The following is a 6,679-nucleotide window of genomic DNA, read 5'->3' on the forward strand; positions in this document are numbered from 1 at the left end:
GGGGGGGCGGGTGGGAGGTGGGGGACTCGCTGCATGGGCATCCCGGCTTTTTAAGTAAATCTCTGAGGGCAGGCTGAAAGTTTGTTTAAATTTGTGCAGCTTGTGTTTTCTAAAGTCTTGGTCTCATCTCCTGTTTACAGAGACTGAGGCGATTCAAATCACTTGAAACAAAAACAATTTGCAAGAGTTTCTGAAATAACCCAGCATGGTGTTCCATTAGTTTGTTGCTCTTGAATAACATCATTATCTGAATGGACAGAAATAATGCTCTTCTGAGCCAAAACTGTATAATTAAGTTCGGGGCTCTAATAATTAAATTAGTGGCTAAGTGTTTTTATTGGCTCATCATCAGACTTGAATTTGTAAACAGTGTATTTGTCAAAGAGTATGCTGTGATGATGGTTTAGGGCCTACCCTAAACCATCATCTGATTGATTGATTGATTGATTGATTGATTGATTGATTGATTGATTTAAAACTTTATAGAATAAAACGTTTGTAGAATAAGCATAGGAAAGCACAGTTCAATACAAGGTCTGCTAAGAGGATTAAAAAACCCAAGAAATCACTATAAGCCTTGTTTCCATGGGGTCCTCCATTTTCAATGAATCTGAAAATGTTATGACACAAATATACAGTATATGCAAAAATAAAAGAATCACACCCGTGTGAAGTGAGGGGCGCTAATATATTAAAGTCTAACTCATGTTGATTAGGTGATGTTATGGTGATGTAAAACAAACTGTGCCAACACAAACATTGGCCAGTTTCGAATTGCAGTCACCCGTAACTGCTCTTCGCTCTTTGAGAGCGGTTTTGAAGGTGCAGGTGAGTATGGATTCAAAATGTCACATTCCTTTATGGCTATTGGTAGGGCATTCCACATTTTCATGACATAGGAGCAAAATATATTTAACCCCTTGTTTGAGCCGAATCTGGGTTGAACATGATTTGTGGAACTCCCTCTGGTGTTGTGATCCCTCTGGTGTTGGACAACGTTGACGTTAGTAGTAGTTTGACAGGTGGGTGTCTTTGTGGCGTTTGTAGACTATGGCCCATTGCAAGTTGCTGTGTACTCTGTCTACCCTATAAACCAGGGGTAACCAACCAGGGGTTCGGGAGCTACCAGTAGCTCGCACAAGCCATTCAAGTAGATCCCGGAGTGAGCGGGTGTCAGACTGACAGGCAGCCAGCCATCACTACCAATACACAGAATGTGGATTTTGAATAGCTTGCAGTGATGGCCCCAGACATGTGTATCGAGTCATCAACTGCAGAGTTTGTTTGTTCTCTTGTTTGACCGCTATCCGCTGTGAACTTGTGATGCACAACTAAAAACCCACAGAGCTAAACAGCCTCTCACTCACTACTATACCTACACAGGCAAGCAGTCTGACTATGGAAAAATACATTTGTCTTAATATTTTGGCATTGATTATCAGTATTTATTCTTATTTAAACTATAGTGTTTGTGTGCACATGCATTGAGCCTGTCAAAAGTGTTTTTTTAAACATAGCCTATTTTAGTGGTAGATCATGGCTTACAATTGGGAATAAAATGGGCTCTTGGGCTTGAAAAGGTTGGTTACCACTGCTATAAACCATCCCAACTATCAAAATGAGCAGGGCTAAGGTGAGTTGTAGGAGTAAGGCCAAGCCTGTCCAGATTATTTTGGGGGCCTTGTTTTTAGGGCCTTTGTGGTGCTATGGTACCATGAGGTGCATATAGTCGAAGAAACTCCTGCTAGTCTTCAAAGTTTTCTTACTGACCAGTGAGATCCTGTAGACCTGGAGAAGATCAGTTGATAGTGAGGCAAAGACTATTGTTGGGCCCAGCTGAAGAAAACACCCAAAACAGAGTCCGATGGCCCTATGCTCCACCTATAGAAGTCTACATGAATAAGTCAAGTGAGGAGATCCTGCACAAAAAGCTTGTTCTTTGGTTGAGTTAATACATTAGTTGCCATTTGATCACAGGAAAGATGGCTTTTTTCGACCTGCAGTTTGCCTAAACTTTAGGCAGAAATCTTGGAATTTATTTGGATTTGTATTGGAGATTGGAGAATTACAGTACATTTCAAGCACAACTCAAAACAAAACTGTTAACTGTGGACGACACCATAAAGCATTACACTTGTTTACATTAGGGTCCACCATGTTCAATTCATCATAACATTTAGAGACGTACAAATATACACTACTATATAGCCAAAAACAGAAATCATCATAGAGGAGGTAAAAACATATACAGCGAGGGAAAAAAGGGGTGGGTGGGGGATTCAGATTCAAGTCAAGGGATGTGCATGTCTTAATGACTGTTGGTAGGGCGTTCCACATTTTGGTGGCATAGGAGTGAAAAGAATTTAGTCCCTTGTTTGTGCCGAATCTGGGTTGCACATGGTTTGTTGAACTCCCTCTGGTGTTATGGGGGTGGACTTTGTTGACATTAAGGAAGTATTTAGACAGGTACATGGGTATATCTTGGTGGTGTATCAAATCTTGTGGACCAGACCCGGGATGCTGCATGTACTCTGTCGTCAACCCTAAGGCATTCCAGCCTATCAAAGTGGGCAGGGGTGAGGTGGGTTCGGGGAGTGAGGCCAAGTAGCAGCCTGACCAGTTAGTTTTGGGAAGTCTGGAGCCTTGTTTTAAGGTCCTTTGAGGTGCTGTGGTACTAAGAGGTGCATGCATAGTCGAATAAACCTTGTACGAGGGCTCCTGTTAGGGTCTTCAGGGTGTTTTTGTTGACCAGTGAGGAGATCCTGTATAGGAATCTTGTTCTTTGGTTGACTTTTATTATTACGTTGGTGGCGATTTTATCACCGGAAAGATTTGCCTCCAGGATGGAACCTGGTATAGGTAATTTCATCTTTTCGTGTGATAATATTGTCACCCACTCTAACAAAGAAGCCATCTGCCTTGCTGAGATTATTATTTGGTCCAAAGAGAATGGATTCAGTTTTTCCCAGGTGTAAAGATAGTTTGTCATCAGCGAGCCAGGTGCAGATTCTACCGAGTTCAGAGCTGAGGGCCTTTTCAACATGTAGTTTGTTCCTTTCCAAGACCATCAGTGCTGAGTCAGCTGCGAACAGGAACAAGTTGCAGTCACAAGTCATGTCGTTTACATATATTAGGAACAGTGAAGGCCCTAGTATGCTTCCTTGTGGAACGCCACAGCTCACTGGGAGGGGGGGACAGTATTCCGTTCACCTCCACCATCTGTTCTCTCCCCTCCAGGTAGGATTGCATCCAGCTCACTGATGTGCTATCAAAACAAAATGCTTTTAGCTTGTTAACCAGTATGGAGTGGTTCACGGTGTCAAAAACCTTTTGGAGGTCCAGCATGACCATGCCGCAGTATTTGCCAGCATCCACCTCTTGTTTGATGTGGTCGCTCAAATAGAGGAGGCATGTGTCAGTTGAGTGGGATGTTCTGAATATTTCATCACTTTCGAGATGGAGCTTAGAATAGAAATAGGGCGGTAGTTGACGGGGTCTAATTTGCTCCCTTTCTTGGGTTTCTTGGGTTACTTTGGCCAGTTTGAAATCTTGGGGGACCTGTCCCTGTTTGATGGAGAGGTTTATTATGTGGGTGATGATTGGAGCTATAGAGATGGCTGAGTCTCTGAGAAATTTGGAGGGAATATTGTCAAGGCCAGTGGCCTTGTGGGGTTGAAGGGCACTCAGTTTTTTAAGTAGGGGCCTACCTCCTCAGTTGTTACCATTGCCAGTTTAAAATCATCTTTACAAACACCTCTTCTCCTCCACCACCACTATCCCACCTGGTGGGACTGACTGTGACCTCTGACCAGGTGAAGAATGAACTGACGAGGCAAGTCAGCAGGGCCCGATGGCATCAGTCCAAGGGTGCTGAGGATGTGTGCAGACCAGCTGTCAGCGGTGTTCGCGCATCTCTTCAACCTCTAGTTGAGACTAAGGAAGGTGCCGAAGAGGTAGAAGACATCCTGCATCATTCCAGTACCGAAAGGAGTGCATCCCAGTACTCTGAACGACTACAGGCTAGTGGTACTGACCTCACACGTCATGAAGAACTTGGTTCTGCAGTACCTACAGCCTGTGGTGAGCGACCCTCTACAGTTCGCCTACCGGGCCAAAGTTGGTGTGGAGGATGCCATCATCTACATGCTACAGAGGGCCTACGCACATCTGGAGAAGAAGGGGAGCACGGTGAGGATCATGTTCTTTGACTTCTCCAGTGCGTTCAACACCATCCGGCCCCCCCTCTGCTTGCGGAGAAGCTTGCTTCCATGCATGTGGACCACAACCTGGTGGAATGGATTACAAACCACCTCACCCTGAGACCACAGTACGTGCGGCTACAAGGCTGCCAGTCCGAAGTGGTGATGGGAAGCGCTGGAGTTCCCCAGGGAACCGTTCTGTCACCTTTCCTGTTCACCATCTATACTTCCGACTTCAGCTTCAACTCCGGAACATCATGCCATCTCCAGAAGTTCTCCGATGACTCCTCCACTGTGGGCTGCATCACTGAGGACAATGATGAGGAGTACAGAAGCGTGGTGGAGAACTTCATTGGCTGGGCTGAACGGAACCACCTGCTGTTGAACATCAAGAAAACCAAAGAGCTGGTGTTCGACGCCAGGCGGAGCAAGAGGAGGACCCCAGCACCCATCACCATCCAGGGGGAGGAGGTGGAGATTGTGGATTCCTATAAGTTCCTTGGTGTCCACCTGAACAAAGACCTGGACTGGAGAGACAATACAGACGCTGTATACAAAAAGGGACAGAGCAGACTGTATACCTCCTGAGGAGGCTCAAGTCCTTTGGTGTGTGTAGCAGGCTACTAGTGATGTTTTATCAGTCTGTTGTGGCCAGCGTTCTGCTTTATGCAGTGGTATGGGGGGGCATCAAGGCCGGTGAGCTCAACAAGCTCAATAAGATCATCAAGAAGGCCGGCTCTGTTGTTGGCCTCCGAATGAGAGTATGCGTGTGACACCATCATCAAACCCGGAAGTTATGCAGGAATGCCCACTGAGTGGCAAAAAACTACTTTCTGGCCTTGACAGCCCATGCATCCAAACAGAAAAGTCCTATCTGATTGCATTAAACGACATTAAACAATATTTAACTCACTTTGCCTATAGATTTGCCACTCGATGTGCCATTCACTTTAAGCATGCGCATACCCTCTATAGCAGGGGTAACCAACCAGGGGTTCGGGAGCTACCAGTAGCTCGCACGAGCCATTCAAGTAGATCCCGGAGTGAGCGGGTGTTAGACTGACAGGCAGCCAGCCATCATTACCAATACACAGAATGTGGATTTTGAATAGCTCGCAGTGATGGCCCCAGACATGTGTATCAGTGATGGCCCCAGACATGTGTATCTTAATATTTTGGCATTGATTATCAGTATTTATTCTTATTTAAACTATATTTATGTGTTTGTGTGCACATGCATTGAGCCTGTCAAAGTGTTTTTTTAAACATAGCCTATTTTAGTGGTAGATCATGGCTTACAATTGGGAATAAAATGGGCTCTTGGGCTTGAAAAGGTTACCACTGCTCTATAGGCTCACTCCCCCCGAGAATGTAGTAGTTTTAGCTTTTTATGTGCCACATTGTGCTGTTGTAACGCTACAATTTCCCCTCTGGGATTAATAAAGTATATCTCATCTCATCTCATCATCTCACCTAGATTTTTGTAGAATTAAGGTTTTCATGTGCTCTACACCAAAACGCCCAGAGTGGGAGGGCAGTTTGTTAACCAGCGTTTGTTGCAAAGAATATGTTTAAGTAGTTGGCCACATCAAGCTTGTCAGTGATGAGGGTGTCGTTCGATTTGATGTTTATGCTTGTAAACCTGGTTTTTAGTTTCTGACCGCAGCATAGTTGTTTAACTAGCTTCCAGAGGTCCCAAGGATTGTTTTTGTTTTCCTCTGCTTTATCATTGATGTGTTGTCAGCTAGCTTTGACATTGTCCACCCAATATAAAGAAGATCAGTGTTATAATAATTTATCATTGCTAATATGCTAATATCAATTTAGCCGGAAAAAAATTGGGCTATTTTGTTTTCATTTTGGGGTACCCAGGCCCCTAAAAAGAGAGGCAGGCAGGCAGAAGCTCTCAATGGTTTAACCACAATACAACTAAATACAATAACAATACACACATTTCACTTGAATTGGATTTCACTTTATAATTTTATAATTAAAAAAAAAAAAAAAAAGCCCCCGGGCTTCAGCCCACCCTAGCCCAACGGTAAGTCCGGCTCTGAATTTAGCATACACCAGGTCTAGTTGACTTCAGACCATTTTCACAACACTTATATTCTTTATTTTCTCACATTTCTAACATTTGCATGTAAAGGACACCCACATTCATATGGTTATTAGGCCAAGCATCATGGAAGCTATTTGAAAGCATTTTGTGTCAGGGACCTCCATAAGATAAGATATTTTTGTTGTAAGATTAGATAGTAGTAGCCTGCAGTCATAAATCTAGAACTAGTATCTAGATAAGATATAGGTAGGGAGATCATTGATATTGAAACATCTAAATTCTAAATAGTCAGACTCATTCAATTCAGTAACCCAGACCCTAGAGAAATAGAATTTTAAACCTCGTTTTGCATGCAGAGCCAGAGAAGACCCCTGGTTTAAACCTAATTTTTCTGAACATCCCTGGCCGGCCCGGGAAC

The sequence above is a fragment of the Electrona antarctica genome (genome assembly GCF_951216825.1).
Source record: "Electrona antarctica genome assembly, chromosome: 10".
Taxonomy (NCBI): Eukaryota; Metazoa; Chordata; class Actinopteri; order Myctophiformes; family Myctophidae; genus Electrona; species Electrona antarctica.